General features: G+C 42.8%; 1 pseudogene; it reads right to left on the minus strand.

Moving 5' to 3' along the window:
* Positions 1-439: 439 nt before the first annotated feature.
* On the minus strand, positions 440-6562 carry LOC141098027 (indolethylamine N-methyltransferase-like; annotated as a pseudogene).
* Positions 6563-13112: the final 6550 nt, after the last annotated feature.

Consider the following 13112-nt stretch of genomic DNA (forward strand, 5'->3'; position numbering starts at 1 on the left):
GGGTTTTTTTTAATTCCGATATTTCTGTTCCATTGACTTGAATGGGACTTCCGGGATCGGAATCGGCGATACCCGATACTTTTTTCATATCGGCCGATCCAATCCGATCCGATATTTTTCAATATCGGGTGGTATCGCCCAACACTAGTCTACAGTAATTCTTAAGATCTAGAATACAAATTTTACAAGAGAGATCCTTGAAAGATATTTATATATTAGAACATTTCTGGAATAACGTTACACATTGCATATTTATTGAAGATTGAATAGTTATATAATTATAGAACAATAGCATGCACTAGATACATATTACAGAAATTATGCTAATTGCGGAAATTAATATAATTCTTAACACGGAACCTTGTTATATTATATGCTCTTTTAAAGACATATATCAATCTTTAGATATGAATCATTTTTCTAATTTTCTTTACAGTAATTAAAGCTCCTTCTCTTTGTGAGCTACAATGAATAGCACATTCTTATAGTCAATAAGGTCACTCACAGCCGTTCTCTTCTTAACCATACTGCAATCAATTATAAATCCTGCATCAACAAGAGTTTTCCTGACACAATCCTCATCATAGCTGAGAAGGTGAATCTTGTCTTTCCCAACTGTTACATATGTCACCTATATAAATCCAAATAATATGAAGTGTCCTCCAGGTTTCAGTAACCTTGAGAACTTCCTGAGATATCTCAAGTAATCATCTTGATTTCTACAAATAAAATCTAGAATCAAAGCACTGATGATATAATCTGCTGGTGGTAAGACCATTGGTTCCATTATATTTTCTTTCTCGAGGTCACGTTTCACATTATGTTGGAGGGCTGATTTCACCTTTCCTTCTTTGTCCTGTAATAGATCACTGAAAAAGATTTGCAAAATGATTTAAGTGATTGTCCTACATACAGTACTAAATAGGATGGAATTAGGGCATAGAGCTTAGCGCAGGAAAATGGATACATTTCGTCTTTGAGACTAGAGATGAGCTAATCGATATGCAAAGAATCGAGTTTGAGTCAAATGTCCTGAAATTCACGATTCCAAGCAAATGTAAACACCTAGGTATTCAATTCATGGGGGTGGGTAAAAAAATACCATACAGCATTTCACAAACCGGTGAAGGCTCTGTGAATGTTCTAATCAAATAATCATAGAACGGTAGAGTTGGAAGGGATCAACTCTACCGTTCTATGGTTCTCGGTAGTTCCATTGACTCTTGTAGCTTCTGCTACCCATCCGGGTTCCAGCACCGTCAGCTGGTTCTCGGCAGTGCTTTTGGCCTAGGTGCCTCCTTCTCGGTATCCGAGTTCCATCAATGTTTGCTGGTTCTTGGTAGTGCTTTATAGCACAGGTACCTCATGCTTAGTAACCATGTTCCAGCACTGTCAGCTGGTCCACGGTTGTGCCATTGGCTCTTGTTCCTTCTGCTGCCACTCTGGGTACCAGCACCGTCAGCTGGTTCTCGGTAGTTCCATTGACTCTTGTAGCTACTGCTACCCATCCGGGTTCCAGCACCGTCAGCTGGTTCTCGGCAGTGCCTTTGGCCTAGGTGCCTCCTTCTCGGTATCCGAGTTCCAGCAACGTCTGCTGGTCCTTGGTAGTGCTTTGTAGCACAGGTATCTCCTGCTTAGTAACCGTGTTCCAGCACTGTCAACTGGTCCACGGTTGTGCCATTGGCTCTTGTTCCTTCTGATGCCCATCCGGGTTCCAGTACCATCAGCTGGTTCTCGGCAGTTCCTCAGCCTTCTTGTACCTTCTGTTACTTTTCAAAGTTCACGCTTGTGGAAATGGTTTTTGGTTCGCACTCTGGATCTCCCTGACGACGACCCTGAAGATGACGACCCTGAAGACCACACCGAAGAAGACCAAAAAGATGACCCTGAAGAAGATGACCAAGATGACAAAGAACATGAAGACAACCACCAAGATGCAGAACAACAAGGGACAGAAGACCAAGAAGCAGAAGAACAAAAAGCAGAAGGACCAAAAGCAGAAGAACATTAAGAATAAGACTAAAAATCAGATCAAAAGATATTATCTAAATTCTAAGCAGAAGAAGACTAAGCAGTGTATGGGGGTGAGTCCGTTCCTCCTCGTGGTGCCCCTGGAAAATGCCTGCTGCTGCAGGCCAAACTGAACGCGGACAAATCCTGTTGTAAATCTTTTGTGACAGGCAGAACAGAAGGTGTAATCTTCAAACTTTTATAGATAACAACTACAGGAATGCCTGCCACAAATAAAAATATGATGAAGAAGAAGAATAGGAAGAAGATGAATAAGAAGAATATGAAGACTGTAAAAAAAAAGAATAATAGGAAGAAGATGAAGAATGTAAAAAAAAGAATAATAGGAAGAAGGTGAAGAAGAAGAAGATGAATAAGGTGAAGAAGAAGTTGCTGAAAAAGATGTTGTTGCTGCTGCTGCTGCTGAGGATGATGAAGGAGAAAGTGTTGGAGAAGTAAAAAAGAAGGAGAAGAGCATGGAAGTAGTGAAACATACATATCTAACAAAATATACAAAAGGTTAACATAGTCAATATCTTTGTAACTCCGAACATCTTTTAAAACAAAATTTATTCCTCCTATTCCATTTGATTGGGCTAAACCTCTATGCCTTTAATGTCTCCTCCACCTCCCCCAATACATTCTACATTATTCTTAGTTGTTTTTCGTCATGTAGAATTAAACTACAAGGAAAGAAATGTTTTTTTTTAATTCCGATATTTCTGTTCCATTGACTTGAATGGGACTTCCGGGATCGGAATCGGCGATACCCGATACTTTTTTCATATCGGCCGATCCAATCCGATCCGATATTTTTCAATATCGGGTAGTATCGCCCATCACTAGTCTACAGTAATTCTTAAGATCTAGAATACAAATTTTACAAGAGAGATCCTTGAAAGATATTTATATATTAGAAAATTTCTGGAATAAAGTTACACATTGCATTTTTATTGAAGATTCAATAGTTACCGTATATACTTGAGTATAAGCCGACCCGAGTACAAGCCGACCCCCCTAATTTTGCCACAAAAAACTGGGAGAACTTTTTGACTCGAGTATAAGCCTAGGGTGGGAAATGCTCCATAGATTATTCCCCCATATGGTGTCCCCATAAGAAGCTCCATAGATTGTTCCCCCATATGCTGCCCCATAAGAAGCTCCATATGTTGTTCCCCCATATGCTGACCCCAGAAGAAGCTCCAGATTATTCCCCCATATGCTGCCCCCATAAGAAGCTCCATAGATTGTTCCCACATATGCTGACCCCAGAAGAAGCTCCATAGATTATTCCCCCATATGCTGCCCCCATGCTGCTGCATGTAAAAATAAAAAAAATGACATATTCACCTCTCCGTCGCTGGGTGTCAGGTGCCAGTGTCACTGCTGGCACCTGAGATACTCACGTGTCCTGCGTCCATGGCTGCTCACCGCTATCTGCCACGTCATCAGTCAGTGACGTTCAGACTGCAGGGGGCGCGGCGCACACTAACCACGTCACCGCTCCCTCTGCTGTCTGAAGTCACTGACCGATGACAGACAGCAGCAAGCAGCCATGGACGCAGGACAGGTGAGTATCGTGAGTTTTAATGAGCGGCACCACGTGACCGCTGAAGGCAGGAAGAGAGAGCACGGGGAGAAGCTGGGGGCTCAAGACACAGCGTCAGGATGGGTAAGTATGACCTGACACCCCCGCCCCCCCTCCCCCTCTGACCCCCTTTGTATATGACTCGAATATAAGACGAGAGGGGGACTTTCAGCCCAATTTTTTGGGCTGAAAATCTCGGCTTATATTCGAGTATATACGGTATATAATATACAGTTGTGGCCAAAATTATTGACAACCCTGCAATTCTGTCAGATAATACTCAGTTTCTTCCTGAAAATGATTGCAAACACAAATTCTTTGGTATTATTATCTTCATTTAATTTGTCTTAAATGAAAAAACACAAAAGAGAATGAAGCAAAAAGCAAAACATTGATCATTTCACACAAAACTCCAAAAATGGGCCAGACAAAAGTATTGGCACCCTCAGCCTAATACTTGGTTGCACAACCTTTAGCCAAAATAACTGCGACCAAACGCTTCCGGTAACCATCAATGAGTTTCTTACAATGCTCTGCTGGAATTTTAGACCATTCTTCTTTGGAAAACTGCTCCAGGTCCCTGATATTTGAAGGGTGCCTTCTCCAAACTGCGATTTTTAGATCTCTCCACAGGTGTTCTATGGGATTCAGGTCTGGACTCTTTGCTGGCCACCTTAGAAGTCTCCAGTGCTTTCTCTCAAACCACTTTCTAGTGCTTTTTGAAGAGTGTTTTGGGTCATTGTCCTGCTGGGAGACCCATGACCTCTGAGGGAGACCCAGCTTTCTCACACTGGGCCCTACATTATGCTGCAAAATTTGTTGGTAGTCTTCAGACTTCATAATGCCATGCACACGGTCAAGCAGTCCAGTGCCAGAGGCAGTAAAGCAACCCCAAAACATCAGGGAACCTCTGCCATTTTTGACTGTAGGGACCGTGTTCTTTTCTTTGATTGCCTCTTTTTTTCTCCTGTAAACTGTATGTTGATGCCTTTGCCCAAAAAGCTCTACTTTTGTCTCATCTGACCAGAGAACATTCTTCCAAAACGTTTTAGGCTTTTTCAGGTAAGTTATGGCAAACTCCAGCCTGGCTTTTTTACAGTCATGGCCAAAAGTATTGACACCCCTGCAATTCTGTCAGATAATACTCAGTTTCTTCCTGAAAATGATTGCAAACACAAATTCTTTGGTATTATTATCTTCATTTAATTTGTCTTAAATGAAAAAACACAAAAAGAATTGTCCTAAAGCCAAATTGGATATAATTCCACACCAAACATAACAAAGAGGGTGGACAAAAGTATTGGCACTGTTCGAAAAATCATGTGATGCTTCTCTAATTTGTGTAATTAACAGCACCTGTAACTTACCTGTGGCACCTAACAGGTGTTGGCAATAACTAAATCACACTTGCAGCCAGTTGACATGGATTAAAGTTGACTCAACCTCTGTCCTGTGTCCTTGTGTGTACGACATTGAGCATGGAGAGAAGAAAGAAGACCAAAGAACTGTCTGAGGACTTGAGAAACCAAATTGTGAGGAAGCATGAGCAATATCAAGGCTGCAAGTCCATCTCCAAAGACCTGAATGTTCCTGTGTCTACCGTGCGCAGTGTCATCAAGAAGTTTAAAGCCCATGGCACTGTGGCTAACCTCCACTAACATCCAAACAAGTTCAAGCTGCCCTGCAGTCCGAGGGTACAACGGTGTCAACCCGTACTATCCGTCGGCGTCTGAATGAAAAGGGACTGTATGGTAGGAGACCCAGGAAGACCCCACTTCTTACTGTCCAAAGTTTTTTCTAATATCTAATCTGTGTCTCCTCCCATTCAGTTTCACCCCATTGCTTCTAATTTTTTCTTGTGCAAATTAGGTAAAAGATGATCCTTCTACAATGTGATAGCACTTACATGCTTCCTTTTTGGCCTACATGAAGTTTCGTGGCATGTCCCCAATCAAATGCTCCTGTACGTGAGTCCACCCATCTTTTCAGCTCCTTGATGCATCTGTCTCTCATCTTCAGCACTATGATGTGTTTGAAAAATTCGCAGGCTGTAAACAAATGATGAACCAAGGAACCAACACTTAAGTCAATCAAGACTTCTCCTTTAACGTGACCTGTAGAAAAAAAATATAAATGTATAAAACAAATACATAACAGATTGAAATGCCTCCAAAACAGGATCTTTCATTGTCTAAATTCACTTTTTCAACTTATACGACTGGACAGAAAGGTAAAAATGAAATCATTCCATTGCGGCATCAATTCCATTGATGGAGTGGCAGTGAAGAGATGTAGACACATTGAACAAAGCTGCCCTGTGTTACTAGTAGCTTTGCTGCAGGGGATACTTGTTTTTAGACCCCCACCAATCTCATGCTGATAACATATCCTAAGAAAAGGTCTTTAATAGTTTCTGCCTGGACAAGATCTACAAGACCATAGCTCAAACAGCTATAGCCATCTCAGCCACTCATGTACCACGCAAGAGGTTGGGGCTACAGAATCAGACAAACAAGCTACTAAAGAAATAATTGAGAGTTATGAGAAGTAGCTCTGAAGTAACAGAAGCAGTTCAGCATATGCAATGTTCTTGTGCCTAAGCATACACTGATGAGTCATATATTGCCATATAACAGCAGCTTCAAAAATTATTTCACCCACAATTGATGTTTCAGATTAAACTTTTTTCATTCTCAGCATGTTTTCTGGAAATTAGAGAGGTAAAACAATGAATCTGTTAACCAAGGGACCTAATATTCTTCAATATATTCAAAGACCATAGCTTTGAGGAACCTGCGGATGGCCATTCTTACTTTTTCTGATCACCAAAGCCCGCAAAACACAAATGTGTAATTTATCTAAAGTTATCAATACAGACATCGAAAGAGTAAGATACATACTCTCTGTGAAAGTTTTTACAATATTTTCAGTGGGAAATATTAATGAATCTTCTCGAAAGACCATGTCTTCTTTATCTGAAAAATACTTCTCCAGACCTCCTCTGGAGTCAATGCATGACAGAACGCATAGTTACTGGAATCCATTATCTTATATCAAGACAAGGTGACTCCTTCTACATCGGTTCTCAAAGTCTTTACATAATCAACAGGAATAAATTTACATGGAAAGTAATAATGTCTTATCTGGTCATGAGTTTTCATCATCATGAGCAAGTCTTGGGAATATACATTAACGTAGTGTTAGGGTTTGCGAATCGCACCAAATATAAATTATGAAAAGGTGCGATCGCAACCCAGAGTCTACCGTGCGGTGATGGAGGAACTACAGCTAGTAACCAATTGCAGAGTGATGGTGCGTGCAAGCACCATAAACAAATTGAGTTAAATGTCACTCCGTTTGGAAAGAGTGCAAATGTAACAATTAGGCCACATGTACAAATTGAGTATTTGGTGAGTTTTTACCCCAGTACTTGTATGCCAAAACCAGGAGTGGAATGGTCAGAGGAAAAGCATAATAGAAACATTTGCACCACGTGTGTATTTTTCACCCACTCCTGGTTTTGGCTTACAAATACTGGGGTAAAAAAATCACAAAATACTCAAAGTGTGCATGTGGCCTTATATGGGTACTATGGAATCTGATTGCATGGGATAATATGACACTGAGACCAAAGTTGATGCAAATAAGTATATTTAACAAGTGTAATAAAACTAACAGGGCACTTCCTGCAATTGCAACAAAAACACAGCTCAATATGGAAATGTCCAGAGTAACAGAAGAGCGGAGCGCGACCGCTATTATAACCAGTCCAACAGTAATATAATGCAGGTGTGTACAAGGCACTAAAAGTAGGAGAACGTATTTGAGTAAGCACACCGCATTTAATGAGGCAGTCCAGCGATATTAAGAATGAGCATGCACACAGCACTGAAGTGTAGAAGTCCAGTAATCATAAAGGTGGGAATGCATTCAGCAGTTAAATGTGGAAGTCCAGCTTTATACCAGAGTGGCATTAACAAGAGAAGGTCATTATGTGTTCCTTTTGGACTGTAAGTCAAGCACAGCAACCCACACAAACACAGATCTAGAGGAGAAGATGATGTCAGGATTTCTTACAAGTCACAGCAGTTCCAGGGGTAAATAGCTCCAACTTGAAGTCCAGACAGTAGTTAAGCACAGACAGCAACAGAGAAATGTCCAGAAGACTGGAGGCAGCAGAACGAGGAGCTGCAGAGCACTGAGTAACGAGCAGCAGCAGGGAATTCACAAGCAGAACAACAGGAGCTCGGGAACAAACAACAACAAAAAAATCAGTCAAAGAGGAGCACACGACCTGGACTTAAATACTCAGGACAGACACAAAGTTCCAAGGAAGGGCGAGATACAAGACTCCATCTTGAATAAGAGCAAGCAAGGACAAAGAAAAGTCTGGAATCCTTACATCAAAGTACCTGCTTGGTTGCTCCACACAGTGGAACAACAAGAGAGAGCACTCTAGCCTATGCCCTGTTAGGCTTGAAAGGGATATAGTGATAGTGATGCTAAGTGAGGTCCCTTGAGCTACCCACCAGGAAGTTCTAAGCTGGTGGATGCGCTTGCTCTGATACCCGGTCTATGATCTGCACATGCAACTTAGGATGTCCGATTCAGATGCTAAGCCAAGCGGGAGTTCCCACCTTACACTGCTTGCCTAAACACACACTCGGAGTGCTAGTAGCAGTACATGTGCACACAGGGTGGCAACGTATCCACCAGCACACCAAACGCAAATGATCTTAGTGCAGCGACGCTTGCTCCAGGGAACCTTTTATATGTTCTGTTTAAGTCCAGTCAGAAAAGACCTTGTTCATGGATTAATCCGAACCTGCCACATCACACGAGCAGCTGACGACTGACCACCAAAGAGAGGTCGCCACCTCATGAGCATGCTCAGTGGGGAGAAATCCAGACTTAGCCTCTGGAACATCTCTTCACCGCTGCCAGTTGTTAGTTACTATAGCTTTGGCTGGAGAGCCAGCAATAACAAAGCGCACAGGACGAGTCTGAGCAAGACGCTAAGACCGAAGTCTTTGCTGAGCAGCCTCCACTGCGGCTGGAGCAGAATGGGAGACTGCAGAGGCAGACAAGGCTTGGGATCTAAACAGCGCAGATAAGGAAAAAATTCCCAAAAATGCAAAAAAAAAACCACATTTGAAAGGTTGACTCACAAAAACCCTGACTAATGCACTAGCAGGATGCAGCAGACCTCCCTTGATAAAGGCTGGGGCAGCACTGGTGCAAACCACTGATGAAAACAGCCAGTAACCCAAGAGGGTCTGGCTGCCGAGTGGAAAAAATGCACACAAATAGGGCTTGCAAAAGACATAGGGCTTGCATAGGCTTGGGATCTACTCTGTGCATCAGGAGAATCCTGGCACCTAACATAACTCCCCCCTCTAGTGACGTTTGTCATGCTCAAAAGCCACAATGAGCTGGGGGGCAGCTCCAAGGTCCTATTCTCTGGCCCATGACTAGGGATGAGTGATTAGTGAAATATTCAGACTCGCTATACTCATAACGAGTAGGTCCTAACACTTGGGTATTTGCTACGAGTAGCAAGTCAATGTGAAATGCGAGTAATTTTCTGCTGGACCCTACAAAGCGGTCCGGAGGACTGAGGAAAAGGCTGAAATGGGTGCATGATTGCTTAAAAGCAGGTGGTAATCTGGAGGAGGAAGAGTGTGTGGGCGGAGACTGCATGTGGGTCTGTGTGTAGGCAGGCATTGTCCAATGAGACTAAAAATCCCATCCGTCTATGTCTGCTACAGTGAGAGCATTAGCGGATGATGTGACAGTAGTCCCGTCATCTGGCTAATGTGTTGAAGCAGGAGGGACCCCAAGCATTGTCTTCTCCTGTGGACTTCCATGCAGTCTCAACCGCAGTGGATGCAGTGTCTTGCTCAGATTCGGGCTGTGGGCTTGTTGCCACTGCCTCTCCAGGTCCAGCTATGGTAACTTGCAATAGACAGCAGCAAGCAGTCATTCCTGAGACTAAGTCCAGGATTCGCTCTATTGAGCATGCTCATGAGGTGGCGACCTCTCATTGGTGGTCATACATCACCTGCTCAGGTCCTGTGCCAGCTCCGGATTAGCCCACTAGCAAGGTCCTGTCTGATTGGCACCGTCTATTAAAGGATCTTTTGCCCGCTAAGGCTGGATTCACATTTGCAGTTGTGTCCACAGCGTTTATGCCGCATTCATTCGCATGTGTCATGTTTTCCTATCTCTAACGTTGTGGACGCAGGTATATGCGTTCTTATGCTTTTGGCCACATTTCTATACGCATGCGTTGTTTTGTTTTTTGCTGTGGGGTGCGGCTAACGCAACATGTTGCAATTTCGGAGGCGACAATCTGTCGCCGCCAGACGCTTGCGGCCGCTTGCGGAAGGAATGCGTCGAAACAATGCATTACAGTATATGATAATGCATACGTTCGCAAGCACACGCCTTCGCTAGCGTTTCCGTACACATGTGTTTTTCCATAGTAAATCTGTCTAGACACTGGATAGCCACCCTCCACGCCGGGAGATAAAAAGAGGGGCTGGGCAGTAATTGTTCATTACTCTACAGACACTGGAGACTGAAAGAGCAGAGAAGACATCACTGAATTCAAGCCAAATGTAAGTATACAACCTAATGTCTGTGTTTCTTTTGTAATTTACTCTCTGCAGTCTGTAATGTTCTGTCTCTTTCTTGCAGCATTCTTCAACATACCCTCATCAAGCCCTGAGCAGACAGGACAGGATTCAGAAGTGAGTACCTTTGCAACTATGGTTGGTAAGTATGACTCAACATATGTGCCAAAATCATCTTTTTTCTTTTACAGAACATTTCATCAAATGGCCAGGATCTGGACCAATAGGAGCAGGAGGAACAGAGGGAGGCAGAAGGATCGGTTGTCAGATGGCGTGTAAGTGTTTTTGGTATTTTCTTGGTGTTTATCAATTTTTTTCTTATTTTTTTTCTTGTAGTGTTGCTAATTTTTCTACCGTGGTTTTTTTTGTGTTTTTTCTTGGATTTTTGCTTTTTTGCTTTTTTTTTATTTTTGTTTTTCAAGTAGTGTTGCTACTTTTTCTTCCATACTTTTCTTGTCTTTTTTTTCTTGGAATTTTGCTATTTTTTCATGGTTTTTTTTGTTTGTTTTTTTGGGTAATGTTGCTACTTTTTCTGCCATGGTGTTTTTGTCTTTTTTTTCTTGGAGTTTTGGTATTTTTGCTTGTTTTTTTTTTTCAGGTAGTGTTACTACATTTTCTGCCGTTTTTTTTTTTGTTTTCTTGGAGTCTTGCTATTTTTTTGGCAATTTTAGTTGTTTTATCTTTACAACAGTAATGTTTGTTTTCATTTCTAGGTTCCACAACGGGAGGAGGACTACTTCAACAATGACCTCCTCATCTCCCTCATTCAGGAGAGAGTCTCCTTGTGGGACACCCGTCATCATGACCACTCGGACATGGTGGTGCTTCGGTGGCAGTGGAATTAGATGGCCAAAGAGCTGATGGATGACTGAGACAATGCTACGCCAAGAGCCATAAAGGACTTTCGTAAGTATTGCAATGTGGTCTGATGCGGCAGTGAACCTGTAAAGGCCGTGAGCACACAACCATGTGTGATGCGATCAACTCCTACGAGTTTCTCGCATCAATCAATGTTGTGTGCTCACGGCATAAAGTGCATTGTTTAACCCTTTTTTTTATCCCCCTTCACAGTGACCAAAGTCAGAACCCAGTGGCATTCAATGAAGGATCGCTTCAATAAGGACCTCAGACACAAGAACCAGGCTCACAGTGGCAGTGGTGGTGGTGCAGCAAGGCTCAGAAAGTACAAGTATCATTGTAAGCTGGCTTTCCTGAGACCCGTCCTTGCTCAGATAACGTAAGTATTTTTGTGTTGGATTCAATTGTGTTGTGTTACCTAATGTGATTTTTTTCTATTCCACGGGAGATGGCGCTTGTAAAATGTATTGCTTTGTGGTACTAATGTTTGGCTTTTCTTTTCACAGCACCTGGAGCAGCACCCTGGAGCCTGGTTCGTCCTCTGGAGTGGTCCTTCAACGACCAGCCTTGGAGCAGTCCCGGCCATCCACCAGCGATGCAGTAAGTAGGCCTACCTCACAAGCTGAAGAACAGGCAGCTGGCCCATCAGGTCCCAGGCCTCCTCTGCCTCTTTTTTTAATGTTGAGTATTCCCGACAGCGGCAGAAGGCCTCGGACAGGACAGTAATGCCCAAGTTTCTACACTTGAACTTGGTTTTCCAGGATGGCATTAAGCCGATGGTAGATAGACTGGAAAGTGTTTGGAGCCATGTTGCAAGGTTTCAGTCTCTTTGGACATGTTTTTGAAACTTAGGTTTTTCCGTCTGCCATTTTGCTTTCTGTCCTGCTGCAGCTATCTTGCCCTCAGTTAGTATGGAGTTTCCAGCTTTTATGTTCCCGCCCTGATTATCTCCCTCTTGCCTTACACACAAATAGTGTTTTTTTTCCACCTCATAGTTAAATGGAGCACAATTTTGTTTTATTTTTTGGATTTTTCTCTCATGTAAAACCTATGAGGTGTAAAAAAACAGAGAGCTTATAATCTTCACACCCAAAAAAAAAGGTAAACAAAAGAAATGGTCAGGGGTTTGCAAAACTCACCTGCCCAGGTGTAAATACTATTACAGTCAGGATGCTGCATTTTTTTGGCATCCTGATTGCAGTAGTTCTACACATGGGCTTGTGAGTAAAATTATGAGGTACATTTCCTCCATCATCTATTCAGTATGCATTCATATATTGAAATATAATGCAGACTGAAGAGATGATGGAGATGATGATAAGGAAACATATAAATGAAGCAGATAACAAGTTAAGTTTACATCATGGGATAAAAAACAAAGTAAACAGGTGATTTAAAAAAAAATAATTATGTAACATCAAAACTTTAAAGTAAACTTTGAAAATACCATAACATTACATACAATTTATACATTAAATCATTGCATCTTGCCATGCCACATGTCCAACATCAGAAACAAAGTAGTCCACAAATGCATCCCTCATTTCAGCAACTTCCCTTGTTGTCCTCAGGGGCTGATGCTCGTAATCTGGCAATGGGTTCGTTTAGTTCAAACGATGGTCGCTCTTTAGTCCTTATTAGTATTGAGCATTCCGATACTGCAAATATCGGGTATCGGCCGATATTCGCTGTATCGGAATTCCGATACCGAGTACCGATATTTTTTCAATATCGGAATCGGAAGTTCCCATAATGCAATGAGCCACTGTTGTGGCTCTGATTGGCTGCCGAAATGACGTCATCATGATGCGCGGTCTGTGCGCATCATGATGCGCCGTCAGTTCGTGCCTTCTGGGGGATCTGTGCCGGCCTGCCGGGGGTCTGTGCCGACTGCCCGGGGGTCTGTGCGGGCTGCCAGGGGTCTGTACCGTCTGTCCCGGTGGTCTGTGCAGGCTGCGGGGGTCTGTGCCGGCCTGCCGGGGGTCTGTACCGGCCTGTCGGGGGGCTGTGCCGGCCTGCCG

Source organism: Dendrobates tinctorius, unplaced genomic scaffold, assembly GCF_039654945.1.
Source record: "Dendrobates tinctorius isolate UK_male_01 unplaced genomic scaffold, ASM3965494v1 ptg000086l, whole genome shotgun sequence".
Classification (NCBI taxonomy): domain Eukaryota; kingdom Metazoa; phylum Chordata; class Amphibia; order Anura; family Dendrobatidae; genus Dendrobates; species Dendrobates tinctorius.